We start from the raw sequence: 27759 nt of genomic DNA on the forward strand, positions 1-27759 counted from the left end.
CTGCACATTCATCTAGACCATTGGACTGAAGATATTCAGGACTCCTAGTGACATGTACAAAGTCCCATTCTTTCGCAAATTTATGAAACAACTGTTTAGTGAATTGAGTACCATTGTCAGAAAAATGTTTGTGTGGACTACCATGAACTGAGAAATGATGTTTCAACTTAGTAATAACAGCAGTGGATGTTAGGTAGTAGATCAGTCTTAAACCAATTCGAATAAGCATCTACCAAAACTAAGTAGTGTTGATTGTTCCACTCAAAGATATCAGTTACTACAGTAGACCAAGGTAGTTCAGGAACATTACTTAGCTGAAGTGGTTTTCTTTGCAAATGTGGTTTAGTGTTATTGTATACTGAACAAGAAGAAAGTATGTGATCAGTATCTTTCAGTAATGAAGACCAAAATACTAATTCTCTGGTTCTTCTCTTAGTGGATGTGGACCCTGGTTGACCACAGTGCAAAATCTGAATATATTCTTATTGTAAGGAAGCAGGAACAACAATTTTAGGACTTTTGAAAATAATGCCATCTTCCATCAACAATTAATCTCTGTAAGAAAAATAAATTTGCACTTCAGATGGTACACTAGATTGCTGTGATGGCCATCCAGCATTAATATAGTGACTGAGCTTTTGTAAAATTGGATCAGTCTGAGTGTGATCTCTTAACTCATCAAGTCTAGTGGTGGAAAGATTACACACTGGCATCACATCAAAGTCAAAATTCTCTGCGTCAAGCTGTTCTGTTGTATTTCTGGGCGATCTGGATAAATATCAGCCAGATAGAGCAATTTGCCTTTTGTGTAGACCATTTTGAAGTTGTACTTTTGCAATCTGAGCATTATTCTTTGTAATCTCGCTGAAGTGGAATGCATAGATTTCTTTAGAATAGTAACTAGAGGTTGATGGTCAGTTTCAATCTGAATAGCTGGACCATAAATACAATCATGAAACTTGGAACATGCAAATACTATTGCCAAAAGCTCCTTCTCAATTTGATCATGCTGTATCTCAGTTTGAGTTAATGTTCTTAGATGCATAGGCTACTGGTCTGCACTCTTGAAGTATAACTGCGTCTAGACCAAATGTTGAAGCATCACAGGAAAGAGTAACTGGTTTATTCACATCGTAGTACCGTAACATAGGTGGGGTGGCAATTTTCTGCTTGAGGTTTTCAAATGCCTTCTGGTGCTGTTCCATCCATGACTATGCAGCATTATTGCGTGTGAGCTCTCTTAAAGGTGCTGTCAACTCACTGAAGTCTGTTTTAATTTTCCCAGATAGTTGACCATGCCCAGGAAATGCTGTAAAGCTTGTACATTATCTGGTGTTAACATTTCAAGAATAGCTGCTTGTTTGGTCGGGTCTGGTCTCAAGCCTGTACTTGTAAACAAATGTCCCACATACGTAACTTCTGGAAGTCTGAATTTGCACTTCAGAGGATCGAGCTTCAAGTTTACTTCACTTGCTCTGTCTAGAACTTTCTTGAGGTTTCTGTCATGCTGTGCTTCACCATTGCCTCCAACCAATAGATAGTCAACTATTATGGCACAAGGATAACCTGAAAAAATTTCCTCCATTGCATGCTGAAAGACTTCACTTGCAGAATTTATTCCAAACGGCATCCTTAGGAACCTATATCTGCCAAATGGAGTACCAAAAGTATTTAGAAATGAGGATTTGTGATCTAGCATCACTTGCCAAAATTAACTCTGCATCCAAAACCGAAAATACAGTAGCATTCAATATTAGAGTCGCAACTTCTTCGACTATGCTCATTGGATGATACAGTCTCTTTAAGGGACCTCTTCCCTTAAAATCTCTCTCTTAAAAGATTTTCCGTCAGATTTCTTGGGTCAATGCATATTCTAATTTTGTCTGAGCCTTTTTTATGAGCAGCTGCCATGGACGACACACATTTAGTTGGTTCTATGACTGGACAAATCACACCTTGCTGCACCATTTTATCCACATGAGCCTTAACCTCATCTTCCATAGCTATCAGAACTCTTCTTACTGGTCTGACTACTGGAGTGACCTCTGGGTCTAACTGCATGGAATATACAGCTGGAAGTTTGCCTAATTTCTCATCGAAAACATCAGCATACTCTGAGAAAATGACTTTGGAGAAATTAGAACTCGGAAATGCACTTTGAACTTCTTTAGCAAAAGAAAGCAGATTCATTTTTAAACTATCTTTGAGACCCAATAAAGATTGCCCTGGTCTTCGGACTACATAGAATAACAAGTTGTAACAGTTCTCGGCCAAGTAATGTGAAAGCATCACTGAACCTTCGGTCTGAATTTCTTCACCTACATAAGCAACAAGTCTCACACTGCTGGTTACATTGAGATGTTCGTTAGTTCTCACTCTAGCAAATGTGTCTGTTGATATAACATTACACTTTGAACCAGTGTCTACTTTGAGCTCTGTGGATTTTCCATTAATCCGGGCAGTACAAAATACTTCACTTCTTGTTAATAAGTTCACTGCATTGACTCTTTCACCAAGCACTGATACATCATCTACATAGAAAGCTGACTGCTTCGGCTCTACTTGATCAACTTGCTTTTTTTTTTTGCGACCTTTCTTTACAACTGTGTGAGGCTTACTTGATTTGCAGAACTTTTGGAAATGGTTCCATTTTTTACGCTTGTGATATTGCTGACCCAATGCTAAGCACTTCTCTCTTTTAGACTCCTGATTCCCACCACAACTGCGACAGTTAACAAAGCTAGGTTTGAGTTTTGCTGATTCATGCTTGTACTTCACTGAGCTGATGCAATCTCCTTTCTTAGAACTTCCTGGAAAGCCACGTGCCTTCTTTGGAAACCCTGCAACTGCCACGTGCTTATGCCTGCTCCTGTTTGCCATGTGTTGCATACTATCTATGTTTGCTCTGGAGCCAACTGAAACCATGCTGTTGTCACTTGCAAGCAACTTGTGTGTTTTTTCATCACCTCATGGATTTGACAAATCTCTGTGGCTTTGCTCAACATTAAAACACTGTCACGAAGTAAAATCTTTCTCACAGCAGCACTATTAATACCGCATACAAGCCTATCCTTCATCAGCTCATCCTTTAAATCATCAAACTGACACATTAGCACTGTTTTTCAAGTCAGTTATATAAGCTGCAAATGTTTCCCCTGGCTTCTGATCTCTTGTGTAAAACAAATGCCCCTCTAATGTAATATTCATCTGGGGCTTACGCATTTCTCTGAATTTGTGCTTCAAACCCTTGGTGTCTTCCCTTGATTCAGCTTGTACAACAGTGTAACGGTCTGCACCTTCTCCTTCATATACTGCTGGTGCATACACAAATGAGCACTCTCTATCTGTTTCCACCAACCCCTCTGATCCCCAGATTCTGACAGAAAGCCAAAAGCTTGGGAAGGACTGTTATTCTGATAGCCCTGTTTTGGCCTTGGCAGATATGGTCCCCCTTCCTTCAGCAATACCAAGTGGAAGAACCTTGGGTTCTGGACCCAGTGCCAGACCTTTTGACTCATTTGTCGGGAGTTCTTCACCCCTCTCTTTTCTCCCTCAAACTGAAGCTTGGCTGCTCCACTTCCCAACCTAGCCAGGTCATATAAATTTTCTTCTGCGGTACAACATATTCTAGTTTCTTCTCATAAAGTCTCCACCAGGAAACTGTACAACAGCAAATGAAAGCGATTTGTTCATTGAGTTTCTCAGCATAATATTGATCCCTGTGTCGCTTCTATTCATAATATTTTGGAATTATTGACTTCGCTTTTTCACGATGGTGCGGCAGCTGCTACTATAAGGGTTCAATTAGCTGCTATATCCAACTTTCATGTGGGATGCAAAGGTTCTAACATTATGTCCCACAGATTATGTAAAGCTTTTTTGAAAGGGACTCATCACCTTAGGCCACCCATCAGACATCCTGTTACTCCCTGGAATCTAAATTTGGTGCTGTCTCATCTTGTGCTTCCCCTCCTTTGAGCCGGCGTCATCTTGTCTTCTGAAATTTCTTTCTTGAAAGACAATTTTCTTGGTGGCTATTACCTCGGCACGCAGAGTTTCTGAACTGCAAGCACTTTCTGTCAGACCTCCATATCTGGTCTTTCACCCCGACAGAGTGTCTCTCAGGACAAATCCTACCTTTCTTCCTAAGGTCTGCTCCGAGACTAATTTAAACCAATCTATTGAGCTTCCCACCTTTTTCAAACATCATTCCAATAAATTGGAATACATGTTACATAAGCTTGATGTTCACAGACAATTGAGGTTTTATTTGGACAGAACAAAGGAATTTAGGAAATTGGATCAACTCTTTGTTTCCTATGCAGATAATAAGAAGGGTCTTTCTGTATCCAAAGTTACGTTGTCTAAATGGCTTTCTGATTCTTCAGCTAACCAACCTTTAGAACGTGAAGTGAAAGCTCATTCTACCAGGGCTGTTTCTATGTCCCTGGCTCATGCAGCCCATTTACCTTTGGACACCATTTGCGCAGCTGCTACTTGGTCCAAACCTCATACGTTTATCACTCATTACAAAGTGGACAGGGCTTCCAGGGACAGGGCTTCTTTTGGTTCCACTGTTCTTAGGAATGTACTCTAGTGAGCCACCCAGGATTAGGGTGCTTGGGATGCTACCCACGTGTAAGAACAAATGGCGAGATTGAACAACTTCACATAAAGAAGTTATGTTCTTACCATAACGTTTATCTCGCCTTTGTTCTTACACTCCCTTCCACCTTCCCCCTCCGGGTTCTGGAAGAACGGGTATGACTGGTGGTCTGGTTGGTCTGACTAGTGTCCTTCCTTCCAGCCAGAATATCTCTTGGCTAATTGTAAATAGCTATATACATATGTACATTTTGTATTTTTGGTGTTTAGTTGTATTTTTTGTTGCTGGGTTCAGCAAACTAGATCTGGGGTTGGTAGGAGAGCATCATGGGATAGGGACTGTGCCTCGAGCTACTCAAAAATCTTGAGCTTGGAAAGCGGCCGACTCAAAGCCGATTGATCGGCTCCATACCCAAGTGTAAGAACAAAGGCGAGATGAACAACTCGCATGGAACATTATGGTAAGAACAAAACTTCCTTTTTACCTCTTTTTGAGACTATGAGGAATATTTTGGTATTTTATTCTTCTTCTGATAAGAAATCTGGAATGTGAAATGTGTTTGCTTCTGTATCTCAGGTGGTTACTATTGTTTGAAACGAGCTTAGGATTCTGTAGATGCCACTTCCCAGGCTGCTGCCAATGGAACTGTTATGATGGGGTTTGCTTGCTTGAATTTCAAAATCTTCCAGAAAATGTAGTTTGGAATTCTCCCATTGGTAAAGACCTTCCACTACAGATGTCCTTAAAATTGTGAGAGCAGAGTAGAGAGCTAAGGGGTTTCTCAGATTTTTAAATCCTCCTTCTCTATTACCAAGGGATTTAATGCTTCCTGTGCAACTTTCTTTTGAAGGACTTCCCTACCCCACATTACCACCCTGGCAGCCCTCTAATCCTTTCAGAAATTCTTGGCATCCATTTCTCTGTTTGGCAGTTGATAGTTTGAGACAGCTGGGTTCTGTGAGTGATCCATCAAGATTACAGATAGCAGTGGGAATATCGTCCTCCTTTCTACGGGATTCCCTGTCATCCACCACACTAAACTCTTCTTTTCCCTCCTGTCATTCTGCATATGCTGTCCCTTGGAATGATAGAAACTGTCTCCACTCCTCATTTAGGAGAGGGGTTTTATTCAACGACGTTTCTGCTGCCAAAGAAAAAAGGTCACATTTTGCAGTTTATTACCCATTTGACTTAGTAGTAATCTTAGATTTAAAAGATGGAAATCATCACATTCTTGTATCCAAATTTCTGGTGTTTCTTAATTATTTCTGTGTCTGGATCACATTGCAAGCTGTTTGCATTGCCCTTTCATCTATTTGCTGCGCCAAGAGTATTCACAAAGTGAATTATGAAAATAAGTAACCTTTCCATATATACTTAAACTTCAAAAAATGCATCATGTGAAACTTTACACATTGTTGTAGAAAATGGTAGTTGGCATTTGCACTGTAAGTTGCACACCTTGAGAGATATCCAGTATTACTTGTATTGCTAATTGCACAAATAAATGCAGGCTCATAGGAGATTACTAGGCTATCAACCTGGAGGTCATTTTAAGCCTAGCTGTTTCAACCCAATGTAATACCGTAGAAGTACTAGTCAATACCCAAGATTACATTTAGTGATGACTGCTCATGTCCAGGAGGGTTGTGGGCGCTATCCCCAGTAAGAATTTACAGTGCCCTATCCACTTGTCCAGGTTCCTCTTGAACAGTGGGGCTTGCCAGAAGTGTCCAAATAAAGGTCGGAAACCAAGAGAAGGTTTCTAAGTAGAAAATTTCTTTATTGAAAACCACAATAACGCCAGACCAATGTGTACGTTTTCGACCAAAAAACAGTCTTCATCAGAATAAGCAAGTTCAAACACCAAATAAAACACTTAAATAACCATTCAATTATGCAAATTAATTAGTTAACCAATTAAAATGCCACCAATAAAGTTCTATCATACTAATCAAGAATATAAAGACAAAAACATTAATATATTAAAAACATATTTTGAACCCTGCTATTCATGATAAAACATTTTTTGTTGAATAAATATCACATATTGTATACAATAAAACTTATAAAAAGTTAATAAAAAGTTTCTTAAGAATAATATCCAATAAAAATGAATGAATAAATAAATCACATTAACAGTTCATTCAAAAAAATAAATGAATGAATCACAAACCTCATGTTATATTGCCACCTTGTGGCCAAAAAATAAAATCATAATTTAGCCGCCCTTAACTTAAGGACTGAGGAAATCGAAATCATATCATTTAAGCCAGGTAACTTTGTGGAATCTAAAATAATCTGCCAGTACAACTCCCTATATTCAAGTTTGGCCTCCCACATGCCACCTCTTATTTCCTTTGGTATAATTTCCAGGACATAAAAAAGAAAAGTGGCTTGAGAACAACCCAATGTGTGTCTGTACAAAGCATTTTTACTGTTTTGTTTCTTTATTTCATACAAATGCTCATAAATGCGGTTCCTCAACTTTCTCTCATAATAAGAACTGCACTGTTTACATGTAGCAATATAAACCACCCCTTGGGTGTTACAGTTGGAAAAACTGTCACTAGTGATCTGCCTGTCCCTTGCTGTAATATAAATACTAGGTTTGTTGGCAATGTAGGGGCATTGTGAGCAGGATCCACATTTGTAAGTACCTGGTCTTTTTGAAGATGCACTGGCCTTATTATATGTACCGAACTCAAATAATTGCTTAAAGTTTAAATCCTTCCGGTAGGTGAATTTCAAAGGTTTGTTTTTAAATATATTCAAATCAGAAATTTCAACAAACCTCTTCCATTCCCTTGTAATAACTTCCTTGACAACACCTGAATCCCCCGAAAAATCTAAAATAAATGCATCATCCCACTTCTTAACGTGATTTATATCAGTGTTTCCATCTCTTGAAACCTGAGCAGTTTGTCCTAAAATAGGGGCAAATTTGTCCTTTCTACCTTGGGCCACTGAATCCAACATCTCCTATAATAATGTACCAGGATAATCACGTTTAATGAACATTTCTAAAACTTTACCACTTTCAGTGATGAAATCATCATCATCAGAGGTCATTCTACTGACCCGTACTAACTGCCTCTTGACTAGGTTCTTTTTCTGAAAAAAGGGGTGACTGCTCTTAAAATGAAGATAGGAGTTAGAAAATGTTTCCTTGCGGTGAATATTAGAAGAAAATCCATCCGCTTTTTTAGTAATAGATACGTCCAAATAGATAAGGACCTCTAAATCATAACTATAAGTAAAATCTAAAAAAGTAGTGGAACATTTTATGTGATCCAAGAACTCAATGAATCTTTGATGAGTATCCGTCCAAAAAATGACTATATCGTCCAGGAACCTTTTATATAAGGACCAACAACCAGCAAAAGGACTGTTTAATACATATAGTTCCTCCCACCTGGACAAAATTATATTTGCATACGTGGGGGCACATTTGGCCCCCATAGCAACTCCCTTTTTTGTTTAAAAAATTCTCCTTGAAAAAACATAAAATTGTTGTTGAGAATGATATCCATAAACTGTAAACAATTCCTAAAATCGTCCACTGAAAACATTTTACTATCTCTCATACTATCCTCCAGCCACTGGAGCCCAACGTCATGAGGAATGGATCCAATTAAATCTACCACATCCAAAGTGACAAAGGCTAGATCTGGTGAAAATAAATGAGGTTGGACGAACCTGAGAAAATCCCAGGAGTCCTTCAATACAGTAGGACCCACATAGGAAAGTTTTTTTAATTTTTCATTGACAAATTTAGCCAATGAGGTAGTTGCTGAACCTTCCGATGACACAATAACTCGAAGTGGAGGATCCATTGGATCCTTGTGTACCTTAGGTATACCAAAAACTGAGGGAACCCTAGGATATAAATTGATCAAAAAATTGTAAATGTCTTTACCAATAGAACCGTCCAATAATAAATCATACAGCAACACTTTGATTTTAGAATGTGCCAAATTGACCTCATTAATAGATGCCCGAGAATATTTGGAGGTATCACAAAGTAAATCCTTCATCTTAGATTCATAAATAATAAAATCCATCAATACCGTGCCACCCCTTTGTCGGGCTGCATAATTCTAATATTCTTGTTGTCCCTCAGTTCATTTAGTACTATTTTTTCACCAACTGACAGATTAGAAGAAATCCTATGCTGGGTTACTGTTTTCCTAATTTCCCTTTCTAAAATTGTGTCTAGGTTCTTCAATTGTGGGTGTAGAGGTGGATTCATAGTACTTTTTTTCCTCAAAGAACCAACACATGCCTGATCAATATTGGAATCCTGGAATAATAAGGCAAAATTCATTTTCCTTAAAAATAACTTTGAGTCCACAATTAATCTAGGTAAACTGGCCTTCCTAGTAGGAATAAATTTAAAACCTTTAGATAACAAATAAAAATGTTCCACTTTTACTTCTAAATCACTATAATTAAAAATCTTGTAGTCATTCAATGTAAATATTGCCTTGTTTAGTTATTTGGGAGTTCATGGGTGAATGAACATTCACTGGTAATTCCGTCTGTAGTTGTACTTGTACTGTGGATGACGGACAGGATTCTGGTTGCGAATCCTGTCCGACCTTCGTAAAGGGGGAGGGGCATCCAATGGAAAAATTTCAGGTTGATCAAAAAAGACCTCTTGCCTATCATGCTCTGCACCCTGTGGAAAAGACTCCACAGATCCATTGTCCCTACGATGAAAACCTAAAGTGGGATGAGATTGGGAAAGTTTGGGTTTGGGGTAAGCCTTTCCATCTCTGTAATCTCTTAAATCCCTTTCAAGTTTAACCTGTTTCCTTTTCATATTGGCCATGCATTTTGTCTCAGTGTCAGAAAAAATGTCATAATACAATTTCTTTTCAAATTCCACCTGAAAAAGCAGATCATTAATAATATTTCCATTAATTCTTTCAATTTTATCCAATAGAACTGCTCTAATTCTAACTCTATTTAAAAACAAACCTTTGAAATTCACCTACCGGAAGGATTTAAACTTTAAGCAATTATTTGAGTTCGGTACATATAATAAGGCCAGTGCATCTTCAAAAAGACCAGGTACTTACAAATGTGGATCCTGCTCACAATGCCCCTACATTGCCAACAAACCTAGTATTTATATTACAGCAAGGGACAGGCAGATCACTAGTGACAGTTTTTCCAACTGTAACACCCAAGGGGTGGTTTATATTGCTACATGTAAACAGTGCAGTTCTTATTATGTTGGAAAAACCGAGAGAAAGTTGAGGAACCGCATTTATAAGCATTTGTATGAAATAAAGAAACAAAACAGTAAAAATGCTTTGTACAGACACACATTGGGTTGTTCTCAAGCCACTTTTCTTTTTTATGTCCTGGAAATTATACCAAAGGAAATAAGAGGTGGCATGTGGGAGGCCAAACTTGAATATAGGGAGTTGTACTGGCAGATTATTTTAGATTCCACAAAGTTTCCTGGTTTAAATGATATGATTTTATTTTCTGGCCACAAGGTGGCAATGTAACATGAGGTTTGTGATTCATTCATTTATTTTTTTGAATGAACTGTTAATGTGATTTATTTATTCATTCATTTTTATTGGATATTATTGTTAAGAAACTTTTTATTAACTTTTTATAAGTTTTATTGTATACAATATGTGATATTTATTCAACTAAAAAATTTTTATCATGAATAGCAGGGTTCAAAATATGTTTTTAATATACTAATGTTTTTTTCTTTATATTCTTGATTAGTATGATAGAACTTTATTGGTAGCATTTTAAATGGTTAGCTAATTAATTTGCATAATTGAATGGTTATTTAAGTGTTTTATTTGGTGTTTGAACTTGCTTATTCTGATGAAGACTGTTTTTTGGTCGAAAACGTATACATTGGTCTGGCGTTATTGTGGTTTTCAATAAAGAAATTTTCTACTTAGAAACCTTCTCTTGGTTTCCGACCTTTATTTGGACACTTCTGGCAAGCCCCATTGCTGGTTTTGGTCGTTTTTTGGCTTGCTTCCATCCTCAGATTTCCTCTTGAACAGTGTCATAGAGGTGCTCTGTTTCACATGAATTGGTAGCCTTGTTCCAAAGATGCGGCAGCCGCTGGGAAATAATTCTGTCCCTCTAGCATGTCCTATTTAAGTCGCAGGCCATATTTAAGTACCTGGAATGGGTAGCACTAGACCTATTTGATTTACGGATATGCAGTAAGTTCATTAGGTGTGGGTCTTGAGCTGCTCTGTAGGCCAGGCATAAGTGTCCCCTAAGGAGTCTATACGATATGGAGTATAGAGACAGGGACTTTAGTCAGTCCATATAAGGCACATACTGGAGGCCCTTGATCCTCTTTGTTAGAAACCCCTGAGGTCTCTCTAATTGCTGCAGGTGTTTAGTATGGTACATACTGAATGGGGTGTTGTACTCAATTATGGTCCGGATATGTGCAGAGTATAGAGGGAGTTATAACTTCTTTTACTTTCAAGGCAATGCCTTTACTAATTAAGTGAGCTATGTGGAAAATTTCCTTACAACGGTAGACGTGGTGGTTGAAGTTAAGGTCGCGGTCAAACCTTTGATCCGAGGTCCCTTACCACTTCATGGGTACTTAGGGTATTGCTGTTGATTTGATTATGTGAGGGAGCATTGTTTGTGCTGAAGGGAATAATGATGCATTTCTTTGCATTCAGAATGAGGCCATGACTAATACACCAGTTGTTGGTCTGTGTGAGACCTTTCTGGAGTATACTGACTTCATTTGGGGATGCAATGATTGCACCTAGTTTATAGTTGTCTGCAAACTTGGTCAGCCACAATTCTTCAGTTTTTTCCTGAGCTTCTGAGAAGTATATACTGAACAGTGGGTGGCCCAGCAATGACACCCCGCTGGCAACAGGTCTGCTTGTTGATGTGGAGTCACCCACTTTGATAGTGTGTGTTCAGTTTGTGAGCCAATTGGCAACCCATCTTATAACAAAGGGGTTTACATTCAGTTTGCTAAGTTTATCGGTAATGCCTGAATGTGAGATTGTGTTGAAAGTCTTTGCCAAGTCGAGGTTTGCTGTGTCCACAGATTTGCCTTCATCAGTGGCCTTAGTAACATTTTCAAAGAAATCTGCCACATTTAACAGGCAGTATTTTCCCTTCACAAAGCCGACTTGGGTAGGATCTAGGGTTTGGAGGTCACGTACATCTATATTTATGAGATCTGTAATGGTGCATTCGTGGCGTTAAAGATGAGGCTGGTCTGGTTTATGGGTCTATAATTCCCCGGTCTGCTGATAGGCCACTTTTGTGGAGGGGAATAACTGTAGCTGGGAACAAAGCCTGTGGTTAGGCTATGATTACAAAGGGTACTTAGTGGTGATACTAGTGCATGTTTTAGCCTGTTTAGAAGACAGCCTGGGATGTCATCTGGTTCCATAGAGGCCGTGTTCTTTGCCTTGGACAGGGCTTTGAGGGCCTGCTCTTCAGATATGTAAGGTGGGGGAGAGTTTGTTGCAAGTTAGGAGGGGATAAGGGAGTGAAATTTTCACCAAACCTATTTTCTAGCAGGTTTGTTATCTCTGTGGGGTCATTGTGTATGATACCATTGGCCACCAGTTCTGCACATGCTTGGGTCCTACCCTTTAGGTTACGTATGTAGCTGTAAAAGGCCTTATGGTTATCCTTAGCAGTACTTGCTAGGTTTCTTTCAAAGGAGCTCTTGGAGGATTTGACAAATTGTCTTATTTGCCTGTTAAGGCTGAGGAGGGTGCTTTTCCCTTGTTGACTCCTTGTCTTTGTTTCTTGGACAGCAACTTTTTGCGTTTATGGTAGAGTTTGCTGATGCTGGAAGTTCACCATGGCAGCTTGATTTTACTTTGGGCTCAGACTTTGTTTCTCTCTCTCTGGTACAGCCAAGTTTATACACTTATGCAAGTGATTGTGCAGGGCTTTAATGTAAGCTTTGATGTAGTTACCACATAGTGGTAGTTTGACACAATCTCACACTCTGTCCTCCTATCTCAGCTAGCAGGCATATGCTTATCTCCCCTAACACTTACTTTGTTTAAAATCTCTCTCTCCAATAGAGAACATGCTGTTAAATGGCAAAACTCCATTTCCCCCTATCTTCTTAACCCCACAGATATCCCCCAAGGTTCTATTTTGGGCCCCCTGTTATTTAATATTTTTATAAATAATCTACACCTGGCTATCCCACAGGGCTCCCTTGTCCAGTACATAGACGACTCCACCATAGTCTGTTCTGCTCCCAATGCAAATATACTTCAGTAATAAACCCAGGCAACTTTTTCCAATGTGGAGACATGGCTTCACAATCATCATCTTTCTTAACCCTAAAAAACTAAACTCATGATTTTCACACACACAAGACAATTCCATTTAAATAAACCAACCACAGCATACACTCTATCAACACTACAAAAATTGAGATAGTAGCTCACATCAAATTGTTAGGCATCATAACTGATGAAAATCTTAAATTTGACTTGCATATTCAAAATAATATCTCTAAGACCCACACAAAGCTAGGACTGCTTTATAGACACAGTATGTTCCTCTCTCTCCCATCTAAACAAACTCTTGCACAGGCATACCTTTTGCCTTTTCTAACCTACGGCACAGCATTATTAACCAATCTGCAATCTTTCCTACTGTCAAAACTAGAAACATGCTATAATAAGATCGCTAAATTTGCTACTAACTCCCGCCACTCAACTCACCACTGTATTGCCCTCATTAAGTTACAATGGACCAGACTTCCTCGTTGCCTGCTATTCCTCCAGCTCACAATTACTCACAAACTTATTTACAAACCACAAGACTGCCTGTGTTTAACTCTCTAGTCTCCCTATATAACCCAACTTGGTCTCTGCACTCTGAGCAACAGTAGCTGCTTCAAGTCCATAAACCCAAAATTCCAGCAGGACAGTTATTATACTCATGGACCATGGCCAAAAAATGGAACACCCAACCAACACCCATCTGACTTCAGCATAATCTTTACCGCTTTAAAAATGCTCTTAATAACTACTTCCTCATTAACAGGATATGTAACTGCAAAATTTCCACCTCTGCCATTACTTAATATGTCCAAGGTACCTGGTAAGCTAATCTCTTCTTACTGCTAGTAATAACATTCAGTCCATCCACCTGCACTTTTCTTCTCTGTTACACTATTCCACACTAATCAGACCTTTTCACTATGAAAATCAAATACTCTTGCAAGTAGAAAACCCTAACCTCTCCACTGGTCAAATGCTCCACTCCTTTTCCACTGCTAGACTACGGAACTTTCTTCTACCTTCATTTAGATCCACTAGCTATGCTTCTCTTTTCTTGCTCTTGTGCTTGTTCCTATCTCTCTCCTACTACCTTTCCCCTTGTTCCATAAATCCATCCTATATTACCTCCTAAAACCACACCTTTATCCGTGAGTGATAATCTATTTCTGTATCTATGTATACATGTAATGTCAGTTGATTTATAGGTTCATAGGTGTGTACCAGGCTAATGGCCCTGGAGCCTTTACAAGCCTAGCCCATAGGATTACCCTGGCATTGTGCCACCCAACCTTAGTTCCTAGTGCCTCTGTCGAGTAGAGCCACTGGAGTGATCCCTGGAGTGAATTTTCTATTTCCCATCCACTCATCAAGATTTCTCATGAAGAGGGCCAGTGAGGTGCTGTGCTTGACATGTATGGGAAGTTTATTCCATAGCACAGGCAGTCTCTGGGTTATGAACCTGTCCCTTCAGCATGTTCTTTTGATCGTGGTAATGAGGTTGAGGTCTCTGGAGCGTGTGGTGTGGAGGGATTGGGATTTCTTTAGAAGTAGCATTTCTAACAGAGCTGGGTCAGACATGGCTTTGAAAGTCAAGCAGAGATCGCCACCAAGTATGCGATATGAGACAGAGAATAGTTGGAGTGTTTTGAGTCTGTCCATATAGGACAAGTGTTTAAGGCCTAGGATCCTCTTTGTGAGGTACTTTTGGGCCCTGTCCAGTTGCTGCAGGTGTCTAGTGAGGTACATACCAAATGGGGCATTGTACTCGATGATTGGCCTAATGAGGGAAGAGTAGAGGGAGCTAATGACCACTTTATCCTAGATGCAAAACCCTTAGTAATGAGATGTGCCACATAGGACTTTCTGACCACAGTGGCAACATGGTAGTCAAAAGAGAGGTTGCTGTCAACCTGTGTTCCCAGATCTCTTATAACGCCTTCTGCGTTCAGTGGACTACCATCAGTGTGGTAATTCAAGGGAACCGGGTTTTTCTCAAGGGGGATGACGACACATTTTTTGGCATTGAGCTTAAGGCCATGGTTCTGGCACCAGTCGTTGGTGTCATTGAAGCCTTTTCTGTAGGATGTCAACATCACTTGGGGAGTTAATAATAGCTCCAACTTGCAATCGTCTGCAAACTTTGTCATCCAGAGTCCCTTCTTGTTGGCCTGGACTTCAGAGAAATAGATACCAAGTAGGAGAGGGCCCAGGACCGAACCCTGTGGAACTCCACTCATGACTAATCGTTAGTCTGACTTGGAGTTAGCTACTTTCATGCTGTGGGTTCCATCTGTGAGCCAGTTTGCAACCCACCTAGTGATATAGGGGTTGATGCGAAGCTTAGTGAGTTTTTCTATGATTCCTGAGTGGGGAATGGTATCAAAGGTCTTAGGCAGATCAAGGTAGGCTGTATGAACCACTTTGCCTTCATCCGCAGCTCTGGTGACTGACTCAAAGAAGTCGACCAAGTTGAGCAGGCATGATCTACCCTTCACAAAACCAAACTGTGTAGGATCCAGAGTTTGGAGATTCCCTATATCCTTGTTTATTAGGTCCATGATGATGCATTCCATAGCTTTGCATATCAGACTCATCAGGCTAATTGGGCGATAATTCCCGAGGTCTCTAGTCGCTCCTCCTTTGTGGAGAGGGATGACTGTAGTAGTGCACCATTCGCTAGGGACAAAGCCTGAGGTGAGGCTGTGATTGAACAGAGCACACAGGTGAGGTGCCATTCCACTTGTTCATGTAGAACACAGCCAGGGATATTGTCAGGTCCCATAGAAGCTGTATTCTTGGCCTTGGACAGTGCTGTTTTAACCTGTGCAGCAGTAATACTGGGTGCCTGGCAATCTACTGGTATTGTGATTGGTCCTTTGGGGGGGTGGGTAAAGTTAGCACTGAATCTGTTGGTCAGTATATTGGAATATCTGTTGGCTCGGTATAGGAGGTACCATTGTGGAGTAGCTCAGAGCAAATCTGGGTATTGCCGTGGAGTTTCTTTACATAACTATAGAAGGCCTTGTGGTTGCCTTTACTATCTGCTGCAATTCTGTTTTCATAGCTAGCTTTAGAGGATTTGATGAGGGATCTCAACCTTTTGTTGAGGCTAATAAGGGAGTTTTTCCAGTCTTGGGACTTTGCCTTATTCCGCATCAATTTCCTCCTCCTGTTGTAGAGTTTGTTTATGATAGGGGACCACCAGATTAGCTTCCTTTTTTTTTTTTGAGGAGAGTGTCTTAGTTCTATTGGGTATGGCGAGATCCATGCATTTGTGTATGTGTTCGTACAGTCCATTGGTGTATGATTCGGCAGTCATGGAACTATTCTGCATGTGCATGGGTACCGTGAAGTTAGCCACCTCTGTTTTTAGGAGCCCAAAGTTAGGCTTGGAGAAGTTTTTCATGGTGGTTACATTTGGGGGTGGGAAGGATGTGGATTTCCAAGGTGAATAGTTTGTGGTCGGATCTAACCAGGGAAGAGTTGACTATTGGTGTAGAGCAATGGTTGCCCATGTTAGTAATGACCAGGTCAAGGATGTTGCTACCTCTAGTGGGGGTAAGAACGAGCTGGTTCAGAGCATTGGAATTAATGAATTCCAGAAAGCATTGGGCAAGTGTATTGGTACATGAGTAGTTTTCCCAATTAATGGAGAGGTAGTTGAAGTCACCCCATATGAGAGTGTTAGGGTGGACCCTAATATTTTCCAGGGTGCTTAGGAACATGGAGTGTGAGTCTTGGGACATAGTTGGAGACCTATAGCAGGCTACAACCTGAATCACTGTTTTACCTAGTGTTAGCTGCACCTGAAGTATCTCAGATGCGTTATGTTGGGCTGCCAGTCTGGAGGTGTGCATATCCTTTATGAATATGGAAACACCACCGCCTTTGGAGCTTCGGTCCAAGTTCTGGGGCCGAAATGTGTGGAATGAGTTATAGCCTGGAAGTGCAGGGGTGCTTTCTGTTGCCTTGAATCAGGTCTCTGTTACAGCACAAATGTTGGTGTTCTCCATTTTAAGGAGTGCTTCGAGCGAGTGCATTTTGAGATTTAGACTTCTAGCATTGAACAGCATGACTCTCAGAATGCATTTGTTTGTAGCTGTTACGGTGGTAATTTGGTCTTTGGAACACCCCCTAAAAAATGGCACTATATGGGTGGCAAGAGCCTTGGCCAGTATCTGGGAGCCCAGGGGTGACAGATGCAGGCCATCTCTGGCAAAGCATTGAGGTCTGTCAGTCATGTCATCAGAGGCAGACAGATACTGGATCCCCTTAGAATGACACCAGAAACTTAGCCAGTTGTTGAAATCAGTCATTTTCTGGTTGTACTGTGGTATCATTCTGGGTGATGGTAGGATGCTACTCAGGGCTAGGGTCATACCCGCCTGAGCTACGTAATCCAAGAACTCCTCCATGTCTCTCTTCATTTAGTCCAGGAAGGTACGTCTCAGGTCATTCACACCCACATGTACAATGACAGAGTCATATTTGTACCTGTTGTTGATGATGTACAATCTGCATTATTTTCTTACTTTGAAAAACTTTGATTATTGTTTAAAATTTGTCGTATTTGCCAATTAAGTTTTATCAAATGTATGTATTGTATAAATAATTGTGGAGCTTTTCTCCCCGGGTCTCCACTGAAAATGGATACTTTTTTGGCCCAGTGGACCTTCTCAGTAAGCAAATAAGTAAATAAATACATACATACATACCACTTTCAGCTTCGGGTGGGGCTTGGACTGCATTTATACTTTCACCTAGGGAGGGTGTAGTTTGGCTTGGTGAAGTTTTTTGGTCTGATTTCACCCTTTGTGAGTTCTGGTGTTAGTGTCAGTTCAAAGGTGACTGATTTGTGGTCAGTTTTAACTAATGAGGGTCCAACAGTTGCAGCAGTGCACCTATTTGACATGTTCGTGAGGACCAGATTTAGAATGTTTGCTCCTCTTAGAGTATGGTCAATTTGCTCCAGGGCATTTGAATTCATAAAGTCAAGAAACTTTTGTGCTAGCGAGTTTGGGCTAGAGTAGATTTCCCAGTTGATGGTGGGATAATTGAAATCCCGCATAACCAGTGTGTTCAGTAAAATTTGGATTGTCTTCAGTTTGGTTAAGTAGGCTTTGTGGATGTCGTGACCCATGGAGGGGGATCTAGAACTGGATAGGATTTGAATGGATGTCTTACCCAGCATAACCTGGATCTGGAGTGACTCCATGGAGTTGTCCAGTCTAACTAGACGGGAGGTGAATTTATCTGTAATACAGATTGAAACACTGCCTCCTTTGGTTTTCACATGTTCATTTTGCAGTCTAAAGGTCTGGAAGGCATTGTAGCCTTGCAGGGCCAGGGTACTCTTTCAGGCCTGAACCAGGTTTATATGACTGCAAAGACATCTACATCTTTTAGTGATAGAAGTGCTTCCAGAGAGTGCAGTTTTTGTTTAAAGCTCCTAGCATTTAGCAGCATGACCCTTAGTTTGTTCTGATTGGTTTATTTTACATTGGTAATGTTGTTTTTGAGACCTTGCCTTAAAAAGACGGTATGGAGGAGGCAAAAGCCTTTGCCAGCAGCCAAAAGCCTAGGGGTGCCAGCTGCAAACCGTCTCTGGCAGAGCAGCGAGGTTTGTCTACCATGGCTTCCCATGCAGACGAGAACTAGATCCCTTTAGATTGACACCAAAAAGTAAACGAATTATTGAAATCAGTCATTTTTTGTTTACACTGTGGCATCGTTCTAGGTGTGAGTAGTATGTTGTTCAGGGCTAGGGACATACCTGCTTGGGACATGTACTCAGAGAGCTCAGCCATGTCTTTCTTCATATAGTCCAGTGAGGTACTTCTCAGGTCATTCACACCAACATGAACTATGACAGAGTCATAAAGGTACTTGTTGCTGAGAGACCTGAGTGCTTGTGTGATTTGGAAAATCCTGGCACCAGACAGGTAGCTGACCATGACTTTCTCCTTGTCCAACCCAGTGATTGGGACATCCTTGTGTCTCACTATTGAGTCTCCAATGAAAAGAAAACTTGTTTTTTTGAGTGTTATGCCTTACAGGCTTGGTGGGTGGGACTTTGGTGTTGCTGTGTGTCATGGGTGCTGTGGAGACTGTGTTAGCTGTAGCAGACTCGTGTTTTGGAGGTCTCTGGTCTTTTGGTAAGCTTTTCAAGAGAATCTCTGTGTATGTGGATTTACATGTTTGATGCATACTATATGAATGAGCAGCTGTATATGTATTAGTAGTGGTACTGTGCGAGTACATAGTGATGGGTGAGTTGACACCCTTCTCCGTGTTGCTGTTTTGAGTGAGAGAGCATGGACGCTAGATTCTTGGTGTAAATATGTAAACAACCCAGAACCAGCAGAAGAACTAGATGAAACAACAGAAGAATCCACAACTTCGTTAACAAATTTATTTCTCTGACGTCTCAGCCGTAGCCTTCAAGGAGTAAAAACCTTACAAATACCAGCACTGAATTTATACTTATTCATAAGACAATTATACAATAAATCAATTAAATATAAATCAATTCATTGCATCAAATCAATGCTCTCCAATTAAAGTCTTCATTAAGACCATAGGGATACACAGTGTTAAATTTCAAAATATATACAGCTTCTTTATATAATAAAATGTGTTTAATATTAACACGGACATAATGTGAATAATGTATTTGCTCCAAAACAGTACCTTGTAACCCCTCATTTTTACTGTGATGAAAATTTTTAAAATGCATAGCTACAGAACTTTCTTCCTTATTATTAATGATGTCCCTAGCATGCTCCAAAAGAATGGATGTCGGCAATTTGCGACCCACATTATTAAAGGGATTCGGGAAACGAACACAAAAGTGCAGATAGGTCCCTTCCAATCCAAGGTGGCCTGGAAAACGTGTTCAGAACAAACAAGCCACTACAAACAGTTCCAGAATCAGCAGGCCTGGATCTGGACTATGCTACAGCTACTAGCTACATTAATTTCAGTGGGAAACACTAGAGAATGTTTAACACAGCAGAAAAAAAGCAGCGAGACATGAAAATGTTTAAAACAGCAGAAAGTCAGGAGGCTCTAAAGAATGTATTAAACATTTAACAGATCAGTTAAAGGAAAACAATGGGATTCTATTATTAAATGCTCAACTTCTCTGTCCTTTTTTTCCCCTATTTATTGTCCCTGCTATGAATAAACAACAACCAGCATTTAAAATATTTTAAATTTACTGTTTCTCTCCACTAGAACAGTACCTTACTGTACTGTGGTGGTTTTACTGTCAAAAAAATGTTTTATCCTGCCCTGGAAATGTCTCCAATTCACTGACATCATCATGGCCACTGAAAACAGATAGTTATCTGGCCAATTCCCTCCCCAAACTGACATCACCATGACTGTTCTAAAACCCACCTATGCGGTGATGTCACAGCTCCCTGGTCCTTCCCTTACCCATACAGAAAGTAAAGGCTAGAACAAGGAAACAGTACATGAGTCAAGTCTCTTGCAGTGAGCTGTCAGTCACAGCAGGTAGCAGCTCAAATTATCCTTAGTACTTTGACAGCTAGGGAGGTTAGGTGTGAAGGGTGATGGGAGCTGAGTCAAAGTAGTACAATTCAGGCTTTACAAAAAAAAACAAAACTGCAGCTTAGCCATTCTAAAAAGAAGCATCAGTAAAAAGCACTTTGAAAGTCTGTTCTGTGGCATTTGCATTGTTTGCATTTTAAGTAGCCATTGAACGGCATGAAATGTTAAAACTAACTGACTGAAAGACAACAATGTATGCATGTAAAATCAATGCAGTGACAGGAGCTTTAGGAAGAAAGAGGCCTGCATGATGTAACTTTTTACAAATGAGCACTGCATTGTGGGATACCTAGAGGCAGACTAAACAGACAAACTTACTTCAAGATGTCAGACCCCATGTGGTCAGACTCAGAAATTACGTATAAAAATATTTAAAAACTTGTAAATAGTCCCAGAGTGGTGTTAAAATGTAGGAAACACCAAACTGTGATGAAATAAACATTTTTTTTGAGTCTGTGGGTGCGATTCTCCTTTAAATACTGCTTGGCTGGAAAACCAGAACAGGCAGAACAAATAGCTTTATAACAGTGAAAAAATACCAGTAAATACTTAAAACAGTGGAAACAACAAAAAAGCTTACTAAATAGTGGAAATAGCAGCAAAATGTAGTTTTACAGGCACAGTGTAGCAGGCAGTTGCAGTATAACAGTGTAGTTTAGTAAATAAGGACAGTATAAAAAGTAGGTGGTAGGCAATAAAAACATGCAGTAAATAGTGTAAATAAAAAAAAAAACAGGCAACTTATGTGTTCTTGGAAGCTCAGAAGCCTCTAGTCGTCTAGTACCTCAGCTCAGAGTTGTGGCTGGTAGCCCGCCTTAGTTTAGCTCAGGACAAACAAACAGGAACCTGCTGAGATGCAGGGCCTAAATACCAGAAGCTCAATCTTGAAAAAAAAACTCTTAACAATATTCAAAACATGTATCTGTAAATATATCAGTGTACATGGATTTATAAAGGAATTTCTTGACAAAATGTGAAAGTTCATGTCTAGTTAACAAAAATGTTCTACCAATGTAAGTCTGGGCTGTATCGTTTTCAAGATATGAAAATTTGTTTGTGAAACTTAAGAAAAATATAAGGTGGGGTTTGAGTGCATTATAATATATTACAATATTAATGGAAAAGACTGAACACACTGACTATTATCACTGTAAAGAATGCTTCTTAACTGGTAACTTTTCTGTTTGTACGGTTTTAGTAGCTTTTATTGTTCAAAAACTTTTTTCATTTGTTCATTGTTTATTTTTCAGAAAATGCTCTGGAGTGCGAGATGTGTGTAGGCTGCTAGAGATGTGACGTTTCACACCACCTAGGTACTAATGAGTTAACTCAGTAGGTGGAGGGAGTGCCAACAGTGTCTGTTTTAGGCATGAGTGTCAGAATAGCTAACCAACCACAATGTGTTTGTGAGTTGGGAAGAAAATCAGTGTCCAGGGAAACTCACACATACTTAGAGAGAACATGCAAACGTCACACTATGACTGGCTGTCAAGTCTGAATCCAAGACCCTGGAGCTGAGGCAGAGCTTTTTAACTATTGAATCATTGTGTCACCTATGTATCAGGAGACAGGGAAGTGTGTTATTAAAGTGCTATTCCATGTTGCCCCCAATCTCACATTTGTGGTACTTGATAGATTTTCTTTGGGATTGGTGAAGAGTAGGTGCTGAATAATCAGTGAGTTAGGGGGAAGATCCCCCTCTATTACAAAAAAGGTATACCTATTTGATAAAAATGTGTTGTGAGATGCTTAGTTGTAATTTTGCAGTATGGTGAATTTATTTTTTAAACTTTAACTGAAGAGCATACTTGTGATCATATAGTGAGGTATTTCCTGATGGAAAGTACATGTTCCAGCATATCTATTTTAGACACTTACCGGTTTTTGTTATAAGGAAGGTGATGTTATGTGATCCTATCTCGCCTACATTCTGACTGATGGGTTCGGAGCCGATCCCTCGGCTCCGACTCGGCACGCTTATGCCAAAGAGCGAAGTCTCTTATTGGCTGAGCTTACTATATCCCAGGATGCACCACTACCAGTCCCCCAGATCTCGTTTGCCGCTAACAAGCAAAGACGTGGTCTCGAGCTGGCTGAGCTAAGTAGTGTTATTTTCACTCACTTTTCCTGTCAGGGTTTTCTAAAAATTCAACAAAAGCTGTTTTAACAGCTATCTTCTGTTTATTGTGTACGAGTGAATATTTTTTGTGGTAAATTTATTGTGTAGTGATTGTGTCTGTCTGACTAGAGGTGCCCCGTTGAGTTGAGGGCCTTCCCCTTTCAGTCCGTTGTCTTTCAAGTCCCTTTTCTTTTTAGAATTCTTGGATTCTTGAATATATTGTTCTTTGTGGCAGTTCTTTTAAATTAGAAGAACAAAAGGTTTTTTCTGCAACAGTTAGTGTGTTTGTGTTTTGCTGTTCACTAGATTGACCGCCAAAATGTCACAGGCTCCTAGGCCTTCAGGTTTTAAGAAGTGCACCAAGTGCAACTTCAAAATGTCTATCACAGATGACCACTCTCTCTGTGTATATTGTTTGGGTGCAAAACATTTGCAGGAGTCATGTAGCGTGTGCCATGCTTTTTCCTCGAGGGTCCTCCAAGAGAGGAAAAATAAACTTATTTTAAAAGGCCTTATAAAACCATCTTTTGAAGAAGCATTAGCATCCTCTCCTTCTCCTGCTAAAAAGAAAAGGGCGTCGGCTCCGACCAGTCCGTCGGACCCGACCGCCAAAAGACATAGGCAGGCTTCTCCTTCGGCTCCACGGACTTCGGAGCCGAGGGTGGAACGGTCTGCCTCGATGCCTCCAGTCTCGACTCCTCTGAGTTCGGAGCTGACGGCTGGGGCATCGAGAGGCGGGTCACCTTCATCGGTTCCACTGATCTCGGAGCCGATGAAAGTTGTCCGCTCAGACACTTCCTCCTCGGCGCCGAAGTCCTCTTCGGCACCGATGGAAATTGATTGGACACTTCGGCGCCGATAGTTATCCAGTCGCCTCGAGCCGGTCCCCTAGTCCCTTGGAGCCGTTGGAGACCTACTGGACCCGTTCGGTCTCTTCCAGGTCATCGAGGATGTCAGATTCGGACATAGACAGGGTGCTCCAAAGACTGTTCCAGTCCCCAGTCTTTCAAAAATTTGTTTCGGCTCCGACCCAATTGGCTTCGGAGCCGATAGCCCACCATTGCCTTTCCTCCTCCGACCGCTTCGGCTCCGGAGCAGGTGTTGATGGAGCCAGTAGAGATCCTAGGGTCGGCTCCGACCCTTACTCCAACCCGACCTCGGGTCCGAGTTTGCACACGGACTTCTTCGGCCGGACCCGGGTGACGTTTGGGACCAATGCTGTCGATTCCGAGCCTCCCTCTCGGTGCTTCAGCCGGGACTTCCGTCTGCTATCATGGCTCCGGGACGGACACTCCCAGGATTCTGGGGTCCGGCTTTCAGAGCTATGAGGAGTGCTTTGGCCAAGTCTTCTTGCCATCTCTACGGCTTTACCGGCACCTTCCCTGGGCATGGAGACTGGGTCTTTGGCCGTTCCCCTGTCGCTAGGCAGCGGCGCCCCAGGGCCTGAGGTTACCCCGCTGGGGTTCCCTCCTCCTGAGGGTTCTTCGAGTTGTCTTCGGAGGAGCCCCAAGGAAGAGATCGTGCAAGAGGAAGCACGTGGACTCCCCGAGTCTCTTACATCGGACACTGATCTTGATGATGCGGAGGGGTCCCCAAAGTCGTCCTCGGATGATGTCTCATTTGCAGACATTCTAGAGATCCTTAAGCAACGAGGCGGCTGGATTTCCAAACCCCCCGCTGATGAGTCAGTGCTTCTCAAGGCCTTCGGGCTCAGCCCTCCGCCTCCTGGGTGTCTCCGCCCTTGACGAGCTCCTGGATTTGGTTTGTCGGAGTGGGAACATCCAGATACTGTGGAACCAGTGCCTTCTCGCCCTAACAAATTTTTGTCTGCCCCACCCGAGAAGGAGTTCTTGACGAAAGGCGTGGCTGTAGATGCCATGGTGGTGGCATCTGCTACACAGCAGGACGTGGCAGAGGCTTCAACGTCTGTCCATCCTCCTAATAAGGAGTCTAGGAGCATGGACTGCACGGAAGCGCACCCTGACTTCAGCGGCCTTTACTCTGAGGTCCCTGAATTATTTGGCACATTTCACCAGACTACAGAGGGATCTGGTCAAGGAGCTGTCAGACTCCCTCTCAGGTAACCTACCTGAGCAGCTAGCCCAGTCGGTTAGCTCTCAGTTGGCTATCCTTACCTCGATTTCTAACTCGTCCATGAGGCTCATTTCATATGCGGCCGAAGGGGCGGGCAGAGCGGCAGGCACAGGCGTGGCTCACGGAGACAAGCCTGGCTTCGTTTAATGTCATTTCGCGGAGGCCTTCAAGTCTTCCTTTGCCGACGCTCCCTTTGATGGGTCCTCTTTGTTTGGACCCAAGGTTAAAGACACTCTTACCCGCTGTGAGCAAGAGGGAAAGACTTTATCTGCCGTAGGAGCACGTTATTCCACTCCCTTCGGCCTTATCCCAAGGCTAAAGAGGAGGGAAGATGTGGTTCCAAATCACAGAAGTCCTTTCCCCAACAGCAGGAAGATTCCCCTTCCAGAGGCAGAGGACGGGGAAATTTTTCTGGGAGACGCCGTCCCAGAGGCGGCAGAGGGCCCCGCAACACTGGAGACCGCGAGTCCTTTCGTGGCTCTTCAGCCTCCCACACTTCATGAGGGATTGCCCGGCTGTGCTGCTCGGAGCCAGTCGGGTGCCGTTTTGCCAAGCACCTAAAAGCCTGGGAGTCTATTACTCAGGACAGATGGGTGCTTCGGATTATTGCCGGAGGTTATGCCATTCCCTTCACACACTCACCCCCACCGTCCAAAAAATCCCGGACCCACCACCCAGTCAAAGGGAAATTGCAGCCGCAGAAGCTTCAAAGCTGCTAGAAAAAGGAGTCATCCAACCGGTCCCCGCAGACCAGATCGGATCCGGAAATTACTCAAGGTTCTTTTAGTGCCAAAAGACAGGGGACCTGAGACCCATTTTGGATCTCAGCAAACTAAACCAGTCCGTCATGAAGTCCAAATTCCGAATGGTCACTTTACAATCCATTCTCCCATTGTTGGAGAAGGATGTTTGGATGTGCTCCATAGATCTCAAGGACGCCTATTATCACATACCGATACATCAGGCGTCCAGGAGGTATCTGCGCTTCAGCCTGGGAGACAGTCATTTCCAATTTTGTGCACTGCCCTTTGGTCTCACCACAGCCCCCAGGGTGTTCACCAAGTGTTTGGCAGTAGTGACTGCTCACCTGAGGAGTCTCGGATTCCAAGTGTTTCCCTATCTGGACGACTGGCTCCTGACTGCCACCACCAGGCATCTACTACTAGAGAACCTACAAGCCACCATCTCCCTGGATGCTTCCCTGGGAATTACATTCAATTGGTCAAAGTCTGTCTTGCTGCCCTCTCAGCGCATAAGATTCATAGGAGCAGAGATAGACTCAAAATTGATGCGCATCTTCCTTCCTACCGAAAGGATTCAAACATTACAAGGTCAAGTCCAAGCCCTGCTTCTAAGATCCAAAGCCCCAGCCAGGTTGGTCCTGCAACTTTTAGGTTCAATGTCTGCCACGGTTCTTCTAGTTCCTCTGGCAAGATTGCACATGAGGATTCTTCAGTGGCTGTTATCGACACAATGGTCTTTTCAGAATCTCCCCCTCAATCATCACATATTGATTACAGAAACGTGCAAACGGGACCTCCGCTGGTGGCTTCAGCCATCCAATCTGAATCAGGGAAGACCTTTTGTTATACCCCCTCCGGTGGCCACCTTGACAACGGATGCCTCCCAGACGGGTGGGGGGCATTGTCTGGGCAGGTCAGTTCAGGGTTCTTGGCTTCCAAACGAAACATTTCTCCATATCAATGTGTTGGAAATGAGGGCTGTACTTCTGTCCCTACAAGCCCTCCACAAGTTTCTCCCTCAAGGCATTATCGCTATCCACACAGACAACATGTCGGTGGTCTGGTATCTAAACAAACAAGGAGGGACCAGATCTTACCCCCTTTGCAGAGAGGCCATGAGGGTGTGGGAATGGGCAGTAGCTACCAACCGCTTCCTGGTAGCGACCCACATTCCAGGAAAATCCAATGTACTGGCAGACAGACTAAGCAGGACTATTCTCTCTCCTCACGAGTGGTCCCTGAACGAAACAGTAGCAGCTCAGGTTTTCAAAAGATGGGGGACCCCGTGCTGCGACCTGTTTGCAACACCTCAAAACACGAAGTGCAAAAGGTTCTTTTCCTTGACCCCGCGTCAAGGGGAGGCAGCTACGGATGCTCTAGTCCAACCTTGGCCAACAGGACTACTTTATGCTTTCCCTCCGGTTCCACTCCTCCCCAAAGTCATCCAGAAAGCTTCCCAATTGGGGTCCACAATGATTCTAATTGCTCCGTACTGGCCTCGTCAGGTATGGTTCCCCTACCTAAAGAAATATGCTCTGGACGGTCCTTGGTTTTTGGATCTAACTCCGGACCTTCTGATTCATCAGTCAGGACAACAGCACCAGTCCCTTCACACTTTGAAATTAACAGCTTGGCTCCTCCACTTCTGACTTTAGTCAGAAATCACACCTTGGACCCGGAAGTTATTCACATTTTATCTTCAGCCCACAAACCCACCACTAAGAAATTGTATCTCAGTAAGTGGAAGAGGTTTGCTATCTGGGCTCAACTCAGAGGCTTAGACCCTATTTCTGCCCCGATACCAGAGGTCTTAAAATTTTTAACATCCTTGTTTAATCAAGGATCTTCAGTCTCTACTATTAAAGTCCAACTAGCAGCTATCTCCAAATTTCACGAATCCATAGACCCACCGTTGATGAGCAGCAGATTATGTAAAACTTTCATGAAAGGTGCTGTGCTTTTAAGACCCCAGTTTTTCATCCTGCCTCCGTGGGATCTTGATTTGGTACTTCGTGCCTTAACATCTTTCCCTTTTGAACCGGCTGCTACATGTGAGTTGAAGTATCTGTCTTGGAAAACTGCCTTCTTAGTTGCAATTACCTCTGCAAGAAGAGTTTCAGAACTTCAAGCCGTATCTATCAAACCACCGTACTTGATTTTTCACAAGGATAGGGTATCACTTAGGCCTAATCCATCCTTTGTTCCAAAAGTTTGTTCTAATCTCTGTCTACAACAATCTCTAGAGCTACCAGTTTTCTTTCCAAAATTCTCAAACAAAGCGGAATACATTTTGCATCAATTGGATGTTCACAGGCAATTGCGCTTCTATCT

At 41.9% G+C, this 27759-nt stretch overlaps 1 protein-coding gene across 1 annotated transcript in view; it reads left to right on the forward strand.

The window, feature by feature from the left end:
• The window catches only part of TRAPPC11 (trafficking protein particle complex subunit 11), a 2455228-nt gene that overhangs the window by 625041 nt on the left and 1802428 nt on the right, over nucleotides 1-27759 (forward strand). The window lies entirely within an intron of this gene.

The sequence above is a fragment of the Protopterus annectens genome, chromosome 2.part1 (genome assembly GCF_019279795.1).
Source record: "Protopterus annectens isolate FY-2018-M chromosome 2.part1, PAN1.0, whole genome shotgun sequence".
NCBI classification, from domain to species: domain Eukaryota; kingdom Metazoa; phylum Chordata; order Ceratodontiformes; family Protopteridae; genus Protopterus; species Protopterus annectens.